This window comes from Carassius carassius, chromosome 26 (assembly GCF_963082965.1).
Source record: "Carassius carassius chromosome 26, fCarCar2.1, whole genome shotgun sequence".
Classification (NCBI taxonomy): domain Eukaryota; kingdom Metazoa; phylum Chordata; class Actinopteri; order Cypriniformes; family Cyprinidae; genus Carassius; species Carassius carassius.
Genome location: NC_081780.1, coordinates 10,499,180 through 10,519,186, shown reverse-complemented (window position 1 = coordinate 10,519,186; position 20,007 = coordinate 10,499,180). Strand labels below are relative to the sequence as shown.

Here is a 20,007-nt window from a genome sequence, read left to right as displayed (position 1 = left end):
AATGTCTAATTTAAGTGGATCTTACCCACTTTTATCTTCTATTTCTTATTCTACTCCCATATAATGGCCGTAGGTCAGGACCGTCACCTGTTACAGACAAGGGGGCATGTGCATGTGTGTTTGTGTTCAGGATGTGAAGGCCCTCTGTATTACCCCGTTTCCTCTTCCTCTTTTCTCCCTTATGGATCACATCAGGTATATAGTCCATGGGTAAAGGAAGAGAGTGAGACGAAAGGGCGCCAAGTTCCCATAAGAGCTGTTCCAATTCTCAACAATCCATAACCAAATTAACCAGCTCAGGTCAGTCTAGGGTTTGCTTTGTGGTTGTGAGTTATTTAACACTGGAGCAAATAATGGTTGATTGGTACATGGTTTGAAGCCAGGCAGACACTTTGCTCTAATAAAACAAGGTGAAAATGACACATAAGTACATCAGTTTCAACCAATTTGTTAATTTGCCAACCTATATGCTCTCCATTTTAACAAAAGCACATGCCAAAAGGCTTTAATATCAGTATATAATAGTAACTCTTCCATAAATGCATTATTTGGCACAGGTTTGTTAATTCAGAGGAAAAGCAGTCAGGGGAGCCGCTCACACAGAATGTGTTTTTGTATTCCAATGCTCTGCTTTTCCATTGTTTTTCTATGTAAATTTGCACTGGATGGACATCTTTGATAGTTACAATTTAAAAAATGGGGCACTCAAAAAAAAAAAACATCTTTTAAATTGATGTCATTTGTGGCATAATATTACAAAAAAAGAAAGTCTGACCTTTACGCAAAGGCAAAATCTGGGTTACAGCAAGGCACTTATACTTTAAGTGAATGGAACTGATCTAAAAAATGACAAAACTCGCACTTTAAAGAGAAAATAAACATAATTTGACTTTTTTTTAAACTCAATCATGAGTAACTCAAACAGGTGTATTGTTATAACATGATCTTAGTATAAAAAAATCAGTTACTAAGCTTTTCTTTCTAAACTTCCATCTTCCACAATGATAGACCTCATTTACTTGTTGTAAGTGCCTCTCTGTAAACTTGATTTAGCCTCTTTTTATTGAAAACGTGGGATGAGTCGAAATACATTTTTTTTTGAGCTGCACATTCTGTCGACTAAACTTAACTTATACTGAACCCGGAATATTCCACCCTCACTGTAAGTGTCCATGGTGGTTCACTGACCTTCTTAAAGAAGCCTTCTGCTTCCATTACACAACATACACAAACGCACTCAAACACTGAGTGTAAATATGTCAGACCTTTACATGGAAATGGTTTGGCTTAATTGGAGGATGTTGGGGGCGGGAGAGGCATTTCTGTAGCCCTTAGAGTGAGGGATGTCCTCTTACACATATGCACATACACACTGGGCAATTGAGATGAATTATTGGTTGCAAGTGGAAACTTGGCCCCCCGGCCCGGCTGCCGGTCCAGTGCTGACTAAGAGCGCTGTCTGTGTTTCATCCCTCTCTCTCTCTCTCTCTCTCTCTCTCTCTCTCTCTCTCACACACACACACACACACACACACTGTAGAGCTGCAGTCTTTCTCCACTGGGCCATTCACCTCTGAGCTCCTGCTGTAAATTCCACTGGAAACTGGAAACACAAACATGCCCCTGCCCAAAGCGGACTAACATCTTTCTTGCTGTCTTATTTTTGAATGTTATATTCTAACATATCCCATAACCCAGCCCTAGCTGCCGTTATGCTCACTGACGCATCATCAGACTGCATTATGTGTGTTTTGCGGGATGCATTTTGTGCGAATGTTATTTCTACCCTCTCATGGAAAATAAGCCAGGACTGTCTGTCAGTGAGGGGAGTTTATTGTTGACATAATTAAGGAGTCTTACACCACACAAACCCCATATTCACCCCCATGTAGTATTTCTGAGAAGAGACAATTATTGTAATTACAGCTGTCTGATGACATGTTTGGTATAATGAATGTTTCTCATTAAGTTTCTCTAACCCCAAACAACCTGCCCCAATGGAAACCCATGCCTGTTTCGCATACTGCAGCAGTAGCAGCGTCTGATAGCAGGAACCCCATGTTTATAGGATTTAGATCGTTTGAAATTATAATAACGTGTCTTGCCACTAAACCTTGATTTTAGTTATATGTCTTCTGGTATTTTATTATACAGTGGCCCCGGAAGGTGCTTGGACACTTAAGAATTTCATTGCATTAGATAAATTGTCAAACAGAGTGGCTTTTTATTTATTTATTTTTTACAAAGAAATATAGCATAAGCATTCTTTTTTAAAGCAAATATAACTTAAAAAAGCTTGCAAGATTTTAATAACACAGTGAAACAGCAGCTACAGTTCATTATATGCTTCCTTTATGCTACAAATCATAAAATCATTCTAATATGCTGATTTGATGCTCAAGAAACATTTATTATTATTATCAAAGTTGGATTTTTTTTTAATAGGTTGAAAAGAACAGCCTTTTTCAATAGCAGTCTTTTGTAACATTATGCATATTTCTTTACTGTCACTTTTAATCAGTTTGTTTCCTTGTTGTATACAGTATTCATTTATTTTTTACAGATCTTACTGAGCCTTAACTTTTGAAACATAATGGAACTTTCCCGTCTCAAACATTAGTGGAAAATGTTCACACTTCATCCAAGGGAAATTTTTTGAAATAAATGTCACTTTAAGACACATGGCTAAAAGTGCCAGAAAAAAAAAGTTACAGTAACTCTAGAGAAGCTCTAAAGTTGCTTATTTGTGTATGTCATTATGTTTGATATTTTATTATCTACTCAACTTAATGTATATATTTCAAGTTTGGCCTAAGCGTCCACAAACCTTTTGAGGCCACTGTATGTATATTATTATAATGCTAAATATAGTCAGACTTCTGTCTTTTCTCTCTGCTTTCTCTGTGTTTTTGTGTCCCATCAGAATGAAGGAAGTTCTGTGCTGACATTGTGGAAAAAGCTGTAGTAAGAGCCAGATTGCTGGAGAAGCGAGATTGGTGACCAGAGGAAGTAGTAATAGCATGTGTCCTGACTGATAGGGTTCTGGACCCTCTTGTGTTAGTCTGTTAATGAGCCATTTCCACTCTCCTCTTCTTCCACATTGATTTAAGTCAGCTGACATTCCATGGGAGCTCTTTTGTCATCTTCTGCAGAGTTTCAACAGTGACGCTAAGTCTCATGACGGTTTCGCTGCCTGCCCTGAGGAATTTTTCCTGTCAAAGAAGTAATTTTGACCCAAGAATGCTTTGTTTTTCACTCTGAACAGCTTGTTAAGCAAACATCCTTATCTCAGATCTCGATAAGAAACCAAGACTGCCACCAACTTCCCTCTTCTGACATCACAAGTATGTGTGGCATAATGTCCAGCAAGGTCATACATTAGTATTCATGTGATAGCTTATATAAATTTAGTTTTATTTTATTATATTTCTAAGCAATTATATTTTTTATAATGATTGTGTTTTTTTAATAATTGTGTAGAATTAACTGTATAATAAGTAAAAAATGGTGGCTGCACTTGCGCATCCGTGTGCTGCTGGGACATCTGCTCAAGGGCCAGGCATCACTGTGTGCCGCCAGTGGGAGAGGCTCCAAATAAAAATCTCATAAGTGGAAACTGGAACAAATAAAAATAGGATTCTTGTCCTCTCCACTTCAGAGGTTTTGGAAGCCTGGAAGGAAACTTGTTTGTCATCCTCTTGTGGCTTAGCAAGGGCTATATGTTACTTTTAGATGAAAATATGGTGCAAACCAAAGTGGTCTGGCCTAATAGATAACTCCAGAGATTCCTACAGCAAACATATGCATCACATGCTCCACATTTACAAGCTGCTTGCTCTAAAGCTGAGCAATCAATGCACTCACTGACACCTCCCCTCCCTACACTATCTGATTGAACATTAGCAAACCTTTGAGCCTTGCTTAACTCAAGTTAAAATTACATGGTCTTAAAAAGTTCATCAAAACCCATTGCTCAGTGAAGACAATCTTGTGGACTGATGTCCTTCTTGTTAATGATAAAACCCATTAGATGGAAGGATCTTGTCAATAGCACCCAGCACAAACACTGCTGCCTGTTTATCATCAACTCTGTCTGTTTTTCCCCAGCAGGTTGAGCAGAGGTCCTTGTGTGATAGTATAACCAGGAGATGTCTTGATCTTTGGGTTAAAATTATAGCTACTGGATGGTAAGAGTCTCTGGCTATATAAAGGATCAACACAAAGATGGTGAGAGCATGAACCTCATCATAGTGGAATAATCTTCAGCAGAATTCCTCAAAATCAGAAAACCTTGATGACACAGCACTCATTTGAATACCTGAATCATAACATCATAACCATCTATACTAAGGCAAGTTCTACTATATTTAATTGATAAATGTATTAGTAGTAGTGGTAGTATTTTTAGCATTTACGTATGTATTATTGACATTTAATTGTAATTTAGTACACACACATTGGCATTTTTTCTATTTTACATTTAGTCATTTAATTTTAGTTTAGTAAATTTATATATATAGGTATTTGAATTACTTTGAATAAACTCACAAATGAATGCCTGTAAATGTCAGTAGAAAAGTATCAAAAGAATGAACAGAATTAAGATTGTGATGTGGCTTCTTCTGAGGCCTTCATGGGGAAACCCACAACACGGTTCTTCTTTTGGCATCATCTTTCAAATGCCCCGCAGTCAACAAATGACAACAGTGGTTACCATAACAAAAATGAAGGTGTGAAGGAAGAAACCACGACCAGTACTAGGTGACTTCTCAGCAAATCTTAAATGTCACGTGTGAGAAAACCAGTTTTCTCTTAACATGGTGTCTTTCTGAATAATTGGTTTCAATATAATTTCCAGTAAACCTGTTTGAAGAACAGGATATGCCATCTATATCATGATTAAAGGAAGCTGTGGTGTCTCATGCAAAATGATAAATACCACAGTGGGCCTAACATGTAAGAATTTTTTGCGCATTATCTCTTTAAAATATTAGGATTATTTTTTGTTTTTATTTCAGTTTTTCTTATCTAACCAAGGATTGTCAATCGTAGTACAGGTAGTCCCTGATATGTGGACTTGGCATATAACAAAGGTTCAAAAACAGAAATGCTCTGGGCTTGTACTGCATTTTTTAAAGATACCAGACTGGCTGCTAAACTAAGTGCTTCAGTGGACATAAGTTTGATGAAAATGCAGAGAGAGAAGTGCTGGCGATGCAAGTTCGCTCCATTAGCATGAAAAAGAAAAAAACAGAGGAATGCGCAATATTTTGCACAATCTGTCTAGTTATCTATTTCAATGAATAAAAGAGCCTCAACCTGTTTCAAATAACCAACAGTTATATGTTAACCAACTGACAAATGTTTAATTCATATTCATGGGAAAGCGCTGCAGAATGCAGTAATCAGACTCAGATCTGAGATCGTACTTGGTTTCTTCACACTGCGAATCAAACACAACGCCAGAATCGACGATAGAACGGGCGACGTCATGGAAAAAATGACGTCAGGTTTAATTAGCCGCGGGGGAAGACTCGTCTGTGACTGTGGGCGGGGCGTACAACGCCGGCTCGCGCTGAAGCGTGTAATTTATTAAGTTAAAATACACCACGACGCCTAACAAGTCATTTTACACTTAACCGCTCTCAGAAACATCTTTATAAATTATGTTAATGCGCGCGGACGCTGTGCAGAAGGTGCGCCTAGCGTGATTGACATCTCGTCTCAGCCAATCAGGATCCTCCTGCATGTCAGCGTCCGTCCTCCTGACGCGCATCACATGTCTCAAGCGACGCGCGGCTGTGGGAGGGATTTCTCTGCAGATTGGAAGAGCTCGATAGACGGCAGAGTGAGTCTGAGGGAGACCGAGGGAGTGAGGGGGATCGCTGAGGCGCTGTTCGGAGAGCATTGTGAGTGTAATTTCACCATTTCTCGCATGCTTGCTCGTGTTACTGCCACGTTTCAAATGCACCATTTTTTTTGCTTTCTCTAAACTGATTGTCTACATTCACCGCGTTGTCCGTTAGCTTGCGTTATTATCAGCTAGCCAAATTGGCTAGGCAACTCCTGCTAGTTGGTAGCAGGCAGAGAAAGGGGAAAGAAGGCAACCAGGCTGCTGTACATTTTTAACCCACACCTGCCTATTGTCACAGCAGGGAAGGGGATGTGTGGTTAATCAATGGGGTTTTAATGTATCGCACCGTGTCGAGATGCAGGGATGATGTGTAGCGCACGCTGGAAAGTTGCTTTTGACATATGAAGCTTGTGAAATGTGTGCGCACGCCGCGTTTCTACGTTACATCTACGATCGCGCGACAGTGAATATTTTAGAAATACTACTAATAAAATAACATTATTTTTATAATAAACTAATGATTTAATAAAATAATAAATTGTGGCTTGGAGGTTAAACATCATTTAAAATATATAAATGTGTGTGGTTGTTGACGTTATTCCGGACAGGGTGACCCTAATGTTATTTTAACTGCCGTACATTTTTTGAAAGCCGCCGAATAGAAGGCTCGCGCTGTGACCGTTACAGATCCGTAGACTGTCATTAGTTTGGTTTTTGCGATAAGAGCGTAAACTCTAGTGAAACTAACGCACTGTCTATATGATTTTCTCTGACTCGAAGAGAGTTTATTATCGTACATGAACATTTTGGCGTTTATTGACCGTTCGTTCTTATGAAATGCTGTCAAACGAGCTAACTTGTTCCATTAAACGACCGTCTCTTGTCAGTTTAACTGTCGGTGACTTGTGACATTAGCCCACACCTGCCTATTGCGACTCAAATCCCCCTTTTTAAGGTTTTACCTAAAGTGTGTGTTTGAGTCGCGTTGGAAATTTGGAGACCGCTTCAGTTTCGGGTAAGGTAAGATGTTGATCTGTTGTCATTATCAAGACTAAACAGTAACGTTACACCCTTTATGACAGGAGTATTTGGGTTGAGACCGCTAGCAGGCTAAAGCCAAGCGTGAGGACGCTTCAGCTGTCAACTTGCTTTTCGACCCCATTACCTGCTTGTTCACTTATCGCATTTCGATGCGTATTTTACTACAATAGTTCAGACGGCGTTCAAAGCGCTTAAAAATGCCACTTTTGTCATCGTTTACTCACCACTATGTTGTTCCAAACCTGCGTCACTTTCTTGTTAAGAGATGTTAGTCAAGAGTGATAGCCACAACCGCCATTCACTTTTATTGTAAGTTAACGTTACGTTACTGACTGCCTTCCGTAGCGTCGACGTTTTGCAAAGAAAGTACGGTTTGTAACAACATAATGATGACTAAATGATTTTATTTCATTTTGGGTGAACTGTCTCTTTAAGCTTGGCGCGTTCGTGTCAACAGTTGTAGTATAGCGTCCTAATTCCTCCTGTCATGTGTGACTCGGCATGGGGACTGGATCAAGCGCTGTGCGACACGTCAAATTTGCCTTCATCGTACTTGAAGGAGCAGATGTGCAAAACACAATGTACCCAACCTAATCGGCGGACTTATTTTATCTACTGCCTGCCTAATGTGTTGACATTGAATATAGCACCTAGAATTCCTAGATCAGCCCCGGTGTGCGTTTAAATAGAGTGTCAGGTCTGTTACTCCTTGGAGTACATCATTCGCTGCCCTGTTGCTTCTTTTGCTAAAGCTTTTATAGCTCCTGATAATACCTCGCTGTATGACAGCAATGCTGAATTTGACCTTGAGTCTACAGTGTATATTCAGCTTTATTTAAATAAATTATTAAGGGTGTATTTGTAAGTTCACTTTTTTGATCTTCACAGATTGCTTTAGATGTACACTGACCTTTGACAGGTGTAGACTCAGGGTTTATTGAGATTTAAAGGGTTTATTGAGATTTAAATGTCTTTGTAAGGGAACATATGTTGTCATTGCAAAAATCATTCCTGAGAAAATCTCTCAAAGACAAATTTGGAGTAAATACAGTACAAAATCATGGTCATTGTACCTGCTGTTAAAAGAGACAAGTGTTTTCTTATTACAGGATGGAAATGTGATTTTACCCAAGTAATTTTTTTTAATGATTTACCCCAACATTAAATAAACTAACCTTTGGCACAAGTGAGCTTCAGAGGCCTTTGGACTGTTATACGCACAGGCATGGCCTAGTTGTATATCTGTTGATTTTTATAAAATGTTTTGACCTAGATATTAGTATGCAATAAAATATTTGGAGAATTATTTATAGGCATTGTAAGAAGAGGATTGCATTCAAATGACAATTGATTAGTCTTGTCATGCTTATATTGTTATATATTCCATGTTGTTGTTTTTTTTTTTTTTTGTATTGTTGATTGAGATGGGTTTTTATTTATTTTGAATTAGGCTCATTTTTTATATTTTTCTTTTTCAATTTAATTTGTTCAGAGTTTAGGAATTTTGTAAAAGTCTCATCTATATAATTTTGAATATTTATTTCCTTAGTTATTCTGATACAAGAAGTTAAGCTAAATGACAAATTCTAAATTTAAATAATTCAATTAAGGTTTATATTTATTAATATTATTTAATATAATGCAAAATGCACTTATTTTGTAAGATGCATATCACCATGTGAGATTTTTGTTGTTGTTGGTCTTTAGCATATGTTTTGTTTAAATTTTACACTGTAAACCCAAATTATTTTATCATGGACAATGGCTGTACCTCCAGTAATGTTTTAACTCTGGTTTGGTCAAACAAAGTGTACATGCTTTGGTGCAGAGCATGTAGTACCAAGCTGTAATGTAGGGCTGGACGATTATGGCCTAAAATCAAAACCTCGATTAGTTGAACATTTTACCTCGATTATGATTAATAAATGATTATTTTGTTTCTGTTTTGTTTTTTTGCCCTCATAGTTCACTGACAAGGTTTGTACTGTAAGCAGGGCCATAGCTGGGGTTAGCAGGGCCCCGGTACAGGTTGTGCAGTGGGCCCTGTTTGAAAGTGTTTAATTTGTATGTTCGTTCTGTTTATTTATTTGTGCTATTTACACAGTGTTTAAGTTTTTTCATGTTTGTAAGTGTCCAGGTACAGAAACCGAATAATTAAATGTAAAATAGCACTGTAAAAATTAAACATACAGTCAAACCAAAATTTATTCAGACACCTTCAACATTTCTCACATTATCAGTTTATTTGTTATAGTTTAGAAAATGGTAATAAAATATGACAAGAACTCAGAGTTAAACGGTCAGAACAAATTCATCTTGATAATTTCAGATAACTTTGATTGTAATCCATTACATATCTTTCTATCAAACAAAACTTCAGACAACAGTCAATACTTTGTTGGCCAATTACCAAGCAATGTTTAATTGTGTTCAGTCTGTGGTGTGTAAAGGTTGCATTAGCAATTCCGCAAAGGAGAGCTCAGTTCAGTGTAACTGTCTGTGAGACGTGGCTCTCTCTCTGCATGCGCACCGAGCACAGCGCGCGAGTAACCAGCTGCTCGGTTCAGCTTTTTCGCGTCTTGTTTGAATGCTTTAAAGTTTTTTGAGTGGTTAAATTTGGCAAGTGGCAAGGCTTAATAACACGTGAAAATGATGCGCTTTCGCGTTGACATGCAGCAGCGTTCTGTCAACTGTCCTGAGCGTCTTTTTAGACTGGCCTCAGCCAGACGGTTGAGATCGACTAGTAAAGGTGGGATATTTTTTCCTATTGAAAGCGCGATCTGACATCATAGCTCACTATCAGCAGTTATTTTATGTGTTCGTAACATTTTTTTATAGATTATTGCTTGGTTTAAGAGATCAATAAAGATCAGATAAAGATAAATTAGCACAGTACCAGTACGAGTGATGGCGTGTGTGAATTAGTCATACTGTCTCTATATTATTGTGAAGCTGTGGGTTGTAAATAGCCTAGTTTCTTCAAAAGTAGAAAAATATGCTATAATAAGTTTGGAGATTCTAAGCTACTTTAGTAATAAATCACAGAACAGCGCTGACAACTAGTTTTTGCGTTCCTCTGTGCGCGCGATCTTCACAGCTGTTTATATGAGTGTTCGTGCCACAATGCAGCTGTGCGAACATGGGAGCTCGAAATAATAATACACATCCGACCGTCTAATCGCTTGAATGTACAAACCATAAAACAAATACAACTGACAAAGTTTAGTGAAGACTCAAGGCTCACCGCTCGCGCGCCATCAGTATGTGTTGAACCGGCGTTCACCTCCGTGTTTTGCTTTTATGCCACTGACTGGAGAGCAGAGTCATGTGGCTACACACGCGCTAGTATGCTTTTAAGGGGGAAGTATTAACAGGATTAAAAAAAAACGAAATAACCGACATGGGAAAATTAAGTCGGTTAGAGGTTTTGAATTTCGGTTTCGATTTACTTTTCGATTAATCATCCAGCCCTACTGTAATGTTATATTATTTTAATTAAGTAAATGTGAATGTTTTCCATGCTGACTGGAATGGAAAGATGGTAACTTAGCCCCTCTCTCTAGTATTGTTTATGTAGGAGGCCACTGCTTTGGTGTCACATTAATCTGAGGTGACATTCAATCCCTTATAAACTATTATAAACAGCTAAAATTAGAGTGCTTTGCTATTAAGTGCATTTGAATAATGTTGCAATTTAATTACTGCATAGCATCATGCTTGATGCTTTAATTAGTCGTCGATGAGAGAGATAAAATGGACATCTTAGGGGCAAATGCATTTTCTGTTTGCAATCTAAATGAGTTTTGTAAATAAGAACAGTGTACACATAGTTATTTTCTCTGACCTCAAATGACTGGGGTAAATTACCACCTCCAATTAGATGAAGGATTGCTGTTCAGGCTCTGTTCTCATTAAAATTCGATTTGCATTCAGATTTATTATTTGATTTGATGCATTTCATTTGATGCTCTGTAAAAACAGTGAAATCCTAATTCACTGCAAAGGAGTGTGTGAGCAGTACTGTTTGACTGTGGCTTACAGGTGCTGTCTTTAAAAAGTGTGCATCTAAATATAAAACTTATAAAATTCAAGGCATTGATGTTTGCCTACAAAACTACCACTGACTCGGCACCCCTTTACCTACATTAATTACTTCAGACTTGTGTGCCCTCTAGAAGCTTGTGTTCTGCAAGTGAACATCGCTTAATTTGTGTCATCCCAAAGAAGCACAAAGTTACTTTTAAGAATTTTTAAATTTCGTATATAAGAATAAAAGAATGACCAGCCCAACTCTATCCCAGCAGCTGAGTCCTTAGCCATCTTCAAGAATCGGCTAAAAACACATCTCTTCCATCTTTATTTGACCCTCTAACTTTAGCACTCACTATTCTAATTCTATTCTTTAAAAAAATAATTCTTTTAAAAAAGTTTTTTTTTTTTTCAAGGCCCTGGAAAGTTTTTGAAAATAAACATACATTGATGCAGGTCCTTGAAAGTGCTTGAATTTATTTTGTGCAAGAAGTTTTCTGAAAAAAAGTCCATATTATTCCCTCTGGTCCGCTAATGTATTATTTTGCCAACAATTCGTGGCCAGTGCATAGAAGCTTGCTTGATTTTTCATTAGATACGCACATTTACGCTTTCCGTTAAGTGTTTCGTGTGTGAGGTATTTTGTGTTGTCCGTTGCCATGTCCAGGAAAAAGAAGAAATATGGTCACTTTAACGTCATGTCGTCTTTTTGGAACTAAAAAAATTTCTGAATCGCCCAGAAAGTCAGGAATTCAGCTTTTGCTGAATTGTCATTATTGCCCGCTCCCGTGACTTTTGGGTCCAATCCCGCCCGCTCCCTGCAAACATTCTAATATTGCATAATTTTCCCGCTTTCAATATGTTGAGTATTTAAATCTCTTTTGAATCAGCCATCTCTCTCTCTCCTGCAGCTCGTGTTGAATGCAGGTTTGCCAAGTCCGCTTTTTTTCTCCGTTAATGTTAATGGGATGATTTTTTTCCCCGTGGGTTAAATTTTGAAATGTTGCTTAATTGCATTTTTACTAAAATGCCTGTCTTGAAACATTGTGCATTCTGCCTATGATAAAACTGTGCTAGATGTTAAGTTTTGTGAAGGAGGGCCACTTTTAGGGAGCTTTTTAGCTGTTTATGATCAATATCCATAACAGTGACTGTAAAATATGTATTTTAGGTATGGAAATGACACTTTCAGTTTTGATATTTGGCATATGGTCATTGCACTACTTTGGGCACTACTTTAACCTCCAAATAAGCACACCCCAGTCCCCCGTCCCGCCCACACCCACTGTCCTCTTTTTGGAAAACTAAAATATGGTCACCCTACATGACGTTCATGCGTGCACAAAAGTACTAGGATGGTACCTCTGTTACACAGACATATCTGAAAATTAATGTTGAGTTGGTTTGCTTGTTAAGACAATGTAAACCCATGAGGCAAGAAAAACTTCTGCTTACATGAGCCTAAGCTCTTTTCAATAAAATTCATGCAAAAGTTAATATCAGATAATTTTAGAATACAGTATAGGATGTACCGAATATTCTTCAGTTTTATGCAAAAATACAACAGGGACCCACTTTACATTAAGTGCCCTTAACTACTATGTACTTACATTTTAATTAATAATTTAGTACAATGTACTTATTGTGTACATACATGGTTTTTACATTGTACTTATATTTAAAAAAAACTACATGTAATTACATCTGTATTTAATTTCTGTAATTACACTGTTGACCCATACTTTACACCTTAACCCACCCTTAAACTTACCCATACCTCCAACCCTCTCCCTAACCTTACCCCTATCCCACCTCAATAGCAGCAAAAGTGTTTTACAATACAACATGAACACAATAAGTACATTGTACTTAATTTTTTACGTAAGTACATAGTTAAGGCCACCTAATATAAAGTGGGACCTACAACAGAAATACAACAAATAGAATATCAGATCACTGTCATATGGACAAATATTAATGCAAAAAAAAAAAAAAAGATCGCTCTCACTTGAAATGTGTCCCCACATTAAGACCCTGAATTTGAGGGAATTGGACCTGGTTTCATTTATTATACAACTAACAAAATCAACAAAAAAAACCCCACCTCTAACACTAGCTTACACTATTATTTTTCCAATTTTATCTGTTTTCTTGTTTATTTATTATGTTTTTTAAAAGCCCTTGCTATGTGTACTATGTTAAGCTAACTGAGACTTATACCACTTGTATATCATTGCTCTTTTGTTGATTTTGATTGCTTCCATTGTCCTCATTTGTCGCTTCGGATAAAAGCGTTTGCTAAATGACTGAATGTAAAACCGATTGTGATTGGACAGAAACGGAACCTTTAGTCATGTCAGTCATGCACAAATCCATTCACAAAGTGACATTCAATAAGTTAAGCAAATATAAGTTCTTAAGCCTCCTCGTGCCCATTATCCCATCATGTATAATGGTTATAGTCATCCCTGATTCAATGTGCAGTGTCAGACATGGAGGCAGGGGTCGGAGCTAATGTCTAGTTGTGTACTGTGCTTGGCAATCGTAACAATCAAATTAAAGGTTCCCGCTTTTGAAAATCACTTCTTTAGATATGCTGTTTTAGGTCCTGGTGAGAACAAGAAAGGATCATGCTTTTAAGTATGTAGCTGTTTGAATGTAATACTGTTCCCACTGTGCTCATCTAACATAGCAGAAGGTATAACATAGCAGAAGGTATAATTAGGGCCCTATGAAATCAGTTTGTATTTTTCACCAAGTTCTGTGTTTTTAGCTGTAAATTTTCTAAATTGCTTTAATTGTTTAACACATTTTTAACAATCAAAACATATATCTAATCAATTGAATTTAAAAATTATTATTTTTTAAATGGTACCAATGATAGAAATGTTTACTATTTTGGATTCATATTTAAATGGCAGCTGACTGATGAGCTTATGGACTCCGAAAGGTTACTGAGGTTAATATTACGTTGCAATGTTTACAAGCTTTACACGTTTTCCGCAGTTTGAAAGTGTTGTACTGTAGAATCTCTTATAAAATAGCCTACCGTTTGATGTTAATTCATGCTCATTATGTACTCTAGTAGTAAAGAGTAAGGTATGATAGGTTCACGTGCTGCTTGAACTGAGGCACTACTCGCGATCGCGCCTGCTGCATTAGGGGCCGTTCACATGTCCCGTCTTTTGCGCGCTCAAGTTCGTTATTCCAAATGTAGGCGTGCGGTATGCGTGCGTGCTCATAATGAAAGCGGCGCGCCTAGCGTTTTCCACGCGTTTTTAGGCGTGATATGGCAACGGCCCCTTAAAGAGCACCAAAACTGTATTTATTGTTTGAATTTTGTTATGAATTTGGAATAATTTTAAAGCTGATACTTTGTAAATTAAAAAGTAACAAAGCACAAAGCTTTTTGCGATTACTGGACGGCAAGTGCACTTCAAATAATGAAGTTCATGCATTAACAGAACACAGCATGGACTGAGATCTTGTTAAGAAGAAGCCTTATGATTATAAACGAGAACTGTTAACGATATTGCCAATATCCACACAGATGACAGCTTTACCTGTTGTAGTTTGTTCAAGTTATGAACGAAATAGACGCTGTTTTTCTGCACTTTCTCTTCAAGTCTCCATCATTTCTCTCTCGCACGCGTTTATCAGGTGTGTGTCAGCGCTGCTGCGCGGCAGATGAGGACTGTTTAAAACTCTTTTTCCCACTAAAACTTCGATGCGCATTCTCTCAATGCGCGAACATAACAAAAGATGTGAATGAAAAACAATCAGGAAAAAAGGCATTACATGCAAGTTTTTAAGAGATAACATGTAAATACATAGGCGTAGTCGCCAGTGGCGACCTCAGAAAAAACTTCTCGCATTTTAATATTTATGGTCGCAAATGCGACCATTTTAGTCGCAGTTTGGAGCCCTGTGTAGGGATGGGTACCGAGAATCGGTATTTATTTGGACCGTTACGTAATTGGTTCGATACGGGAATACCTATAAGCTTCAGGACAAACAATACTGTTATCGATACTTGCATTGTTTTATCTCGGTACACTTCAATGTTAACGACGAATTAGAAGCTGCTGCTGCTTGTCATTTCCCTGCACTGAAATATGTGGGCAACGTTTGCTCGACGTGCGTGTGATATCCAGCGTGTGTGCGTGTGCGCGTGTGTGTGTGTGTGTGTGTGTGTGTGTGTGTGTGTGTGTGTGTGTGTGTGTGTGCGCGTGCATGCGCGCGCGCGCGTGCGTGCGTGCAGGCAGTAATCATGGCATGAGTGAAGCGTTCAAAAGTGTGGGGTCTCGTTACAAAACTAAGTAACGAACACTAGTAATATAATGAAACATTTACTAACAAAACACAATATATACCTCAAGCAATGTGCTGTATTATGTCTCGCAGCTCGAGCTCCAATTGCAACACGCGAGAGACATTCACATCAAATGTTGATTCAGCGGTAGAGTTACACTCACGAGACACTACACTTATTTGCAATCACAAAAGTACATTATTTGCGTGTGCTTAAGGCCTTGCCAGTGAAACGTTAAACAGCACCTGATTATTTAGTTACTGTCAAAAACACACAATGTTTACATATAAACACCATTAATTATGTGTAAAGTGAAAGTAAACCGGCAAGAGAGAAATGGGTTTGTGCTTCTCTTAAAGGGACAGTACTAAACATACTGCAAGAAGAAAAATAACTTGCTGATCTTGACTGAAGAACCTTAATACAGTTGCTAAAGTTCAGCAGTAATAAAATAACTTTTCAGCAACTTCAAATCTTTTTGCACCAAATTGTATCAATAACAGGATCGGTAAGCACTATCGGTATCAAAATGTAAACGATACCCGTAACCCATCCCTACTAGTATGCAATTTTGGATGCAGCAAGACACTAGTCCATGTCATGATTTGAGTCTACAGCTCTAATTTTCATTTATTCATCCTTAAATTCTGTGAAATTCTGTCATACCATGGATTACATTTTTATGACTGTATTCTGTGTTTTTTGCATTACAAAAATCAAAAGTTCCTAGGAATATGAGGTGTTATTTTTCAGCATGATGGATACGTGTTGTTAAATGGGCTTTTTTGGAGGTGTCATTCAGGTTCTTGAGGAGTTGTGCTTTGTATGGTTGAGTGGGTGGCCTGACGGCTGCTGTGAGTTGGCAGGATCAGTGTCTGAGGGTATAGTAGAAGTGCCCAGTCGGTGGTGTGAAGTGGCCTTAAATGCACTGAGCCATGTAGCATGAGTAAGGCGGGGCGTCTCTGCATTGTACCCACCACATAGAAATGGCCTGAACCATTTCAGCACCAGCCAGTTAGGGGGATGTGGTGTGGGCAGTCGGAGGCTGCTAAAAATACCCCATTACCGACAGCTCCACTGCAGAGGGATCCCTGGAATCGCTGCCCTTGACTAGGTTGAACTTGGCTTGCACAATACAGGGTCTCCAATTGCCAACCAAGACCGAAAGGGTTTTCCTTGAGGTTTTCTTGGAGCTGCACTTCTACTGCTTTCCAGTGCATTGCATTCTGTGATAGTGGAGCTCTCAGACCACATGTAGGCCTGCATGTTTATTCACGGGTGCTTATAAAAATTTATAGTTTTTAGGGAGAATTGAATGGTGGCAAAATGCATGAAATTACACACTACCATAAATGCCTGCTGCTTTGTATGAAAGACCATAAAAGTATATGATGTGATGCTTAAATTATTAGTCTGAAGGCAGGTGGGTGCAATCCACAGGCACTGGTCCAAAACTGACCTCTAGCTTTGTACGGCAAGGGTTAACATTACTGTTGCTCAACCATACTGTGGTAGCTGTTAGTTTGAAGATCCAATCACAATGATTTTCCACTGTTGTGACATGTGACCAGCTCTGCAACCTGAAACTGTCATGGTACTGCAAAGATTTGGCACTTCCCTCATCGTGGTCGAGCAGCCACTCATAGATGATAACTTGGAGAAAATAAGCTTAACTGTGCCGGACAGAGGTTATCTTGGTTGAATCTTGCACGCATTCTGTTATTTACAGTCCATCTCATTCTGAACTGTCAAAATGAACCATGATGATAAAATGCATACCACAGCTGCTTGAGATGACAGTCATTTCAGGATGTTCTGCTTTAAACCAGACACATTTTAGGAACAGTTGTTTCCTCAAGAGGGAGGAGCACAGTTAGCTGCTGCAGTGTGAAGCTGTTTGGCGTTTCCCTTTTCACTTCCAGTTTTAATAAACGAGAAAACCGAGCTTGTTGACTTTGACGTACTTGAGACTTTATTTGCAAATGCTTATGATGTCTTCTATTTTCTCTTAATTTTGACTGCAATGTTCATGACAGGAGAAGTTGATTGCCCAACTGGTAGCCTGTTACAGAGTAGCATGCTGTTTTACGCTCTGCATGTACTGCTACAATTAAATCAGTCCTGGAGGGCTACTACACTTTTTACTTCTGCTTACAGAGAGAAAGCTTTCTTAACAACAATATCCACATTTTCACAAACGAATGCTTTTGACTAAATATTGTAGAAACATAATTTTCTGTAAAGTTGCTTTGTAACGATTTGTATTGTAAAAAGCGCTATACAAATAAACTTGAATTGAATTGAATTGAACCTCTTGTCCTTCTTAAACCTGTTCAGATCATCACTGCTGCTGATCTGGTCGGTACATTTCTTGATTATATTATAATGAAATCTTGCTGATAAAGGCAAGGATAGTGAATGTACTGTCAGCCCTTGTAGCTATTGAAATAGTCCCAAAGAAACTGAAGTCTGATTAGTATGTTATTTGTTTTGAGGGCATGGTATTGATATGGAACTTTCTCTTCTGTTTGTGTACATGAAAATATGGAACATCATAGATGAACTTTGTCCAAGCAGTCCAAGGTCTCATGGGGCGTATTTACACAGTTTTTTTACAGTGTCACTTCAAGTGTAGTCATTGAATTTGTACATTTGGCAGGTTCTTTTATCCAAAACAATTTGAATTTCATTCAATATACTGTTGATCATTTTATACTTTCCCTGGGAATCGAACTTACTACCTTGGGACACTTTTTCTTATTGAGATGCCTGGGAAAAATTGCCCAATAAACCTAGATTAACCTTACTTACATTTTAGAGACTGGTGCTACTGTTATTAATACTATTAATGCTTTTTTAGAAGTGAAATCTATATATCAACACTTAAAATACTCCTTTCAGTTGTTCTATTCCATAAGTTTCCAGATTCAAAGCATTTTCATGTTACTTGAAAAAGCAACATATAATGTTGGGAAAAGGCTTTTTAGTCTCTCACATAGTTAAGATGGCAGGTCAGTTCCCACGCTACTTCTCAAAAAAGCCCACATAGTTCAGCATGTAAAAGTGGGTAGCATGTCACCTTGAAACTCAGCCAGTGAGTTTGTTCTTACTATTTCCAGGCATGATGGAGAGTGTTCCAAACTTAAGGTGTCTGTTGATGCTTTATTTGAGTCAATATGCATATCTGTAGGGCTGGACGATTAATCAAAAAATAATCAAAACCGAAATTCATAACCTCTTACCGACGTAATTTTTCCATGTCGGTTATTTCGGTTTTTTAATCCTGTTAATACTTCCCCCTTAAAAGCATACTAGAGCGTGTGTAGCCACATGACTCTGCTCTCCAGTCAGTGGCATAAAAGCAAAACACGGAGGTGAACGCCGGTTCAACACATAGTGATTGCGTGTGAGCCTTGAGTCTTCACTAAACTTTGTGAGTTGTATTTGTTTTATGGTTTGGACATTCAAGCGATTCGATGAACGGATGTGTATTCTTATATCGAGCTACCATGTTCGCGCAGCTGCATCGTGGCACGAACACTCATATAAACAGCTGTGAAGATCGCACGCACAGAGCGGAAAGTAGTTGTCAGCGCTATCCTGTGATTTATCACTAAAGTAGCTTAGAATCTAAAAACGTATTATTGCATGTTTGTGTGCAGCGCACATAAAGCACAAGCGTGTGCATAGAGAGCAGCGGTCACTCTGTGGGTTCCCGGTTTGTGTCCATTCTCGGAATGTTCTGTGTAATTTAACTGTAGAAAAGGTTGTTCCGAGTCGAAACTACGATACAGAAAACTACATCAGTATATCATCATAAACGCAGCCGTTTTTGTCTTGCGTGAACATAATCAGATGAGAAAGAAAACACAGGTGCAGTATTTTTGCTTAAAGAGACAACAGCCTAATAAACGTGCTGCCTGTCATTAATGTTAATCAAAGAACAAAAGAAAATCATTCACTGATCTTGACTGAATATATTTAATAACTTTACTTGATTAATCTTTATTTTATTTATAAAAAGAAAGAGACTATGCAGTGTTTTTATACCTTTAATTACTTTAGTTTTATTTATTTATGATATTGCTTAATGATTTTTTTGTTCCTTTCTTATTACTGACCTATCTTATTATTTGTCTTTAACACTAGTTGGTTTTGCTATGGTATATTTTTTTTATCACAGGCAAAATTCCTCTTGCAGTGTTTTGTAGGCTGCTTATTTTTGCTCATGTTATTCAGCTGCAACATAATGCTTTGTAAAAATGTTTGACATTTAAATGTTTGACTTAATTTTTTTATACTGGATTTTTTTTATCTTATTTGAATCGAAACTAGGAATCGATAAGAATCGGAATCGATAAAATTCAAACGATACCCAACCCTAGTAAGAAATGTTATGAACATAGATAAAATAACTGCTGATAGTCAATCATATTTACAGTACAAACCTTGTCTGTGAACTATGAGGGCAAAAAAAACAAAACCGAAACAAAATAATTGTTCATTAATCGTAATCGAGGTAAAATGTTCAATTAATCGAGGTTTTGATTTTAGGCCATAATCGTCCAGCCCTACATACCGTATTTTTCGGACTATAAGTCGCACCTGAGTATAAGTCACATCAGTCCAAAAATACGTCATGATGAGGAAAAAACATATTTAAGTCGCACTGGACTATAAGTCGCATTTATTTAGAACCAAGCACCAAGAGAAAACATTACCGTCTCCAGCCGCGAGAGGGCGCTCTATGTCTTCAGTGTAGACTACAGGA

At 37.9% G+C, this 20,007-nt stretch overlaps 1 protein-coding gene across 6 annotated transcripts in view; it reads left to right on the top strand.

The window, feature by feature from the left end:
* Window positions 1–5,733: 5,733 nt before the first annotated feature.
* atp2b1a (ATPase plasma membrane Ca2+ transporting 1a) overlaps window positions 5,734–20,007 on the top strand; it is a 39,728-nt gene continuing 25,454 nt past the window's right edge. Inside the window, exon 1 of one of the 6 annotated variants that reach the window (XM_059511129.1) lies at window positions 5,734–5,909. The gene's annotated coding sequence lies outside the window, so the exon portion shown is untranslated. Of the gene's footprint in view, window positions 5,916–6,801; window positions 6,875–20,007 lie in introns of those variants that run through there. The other 5 variants (XM_059511124.1, XM_059511128.1, XM_059511126.1 and 2 more) reach the window with 5 other exon arrangements.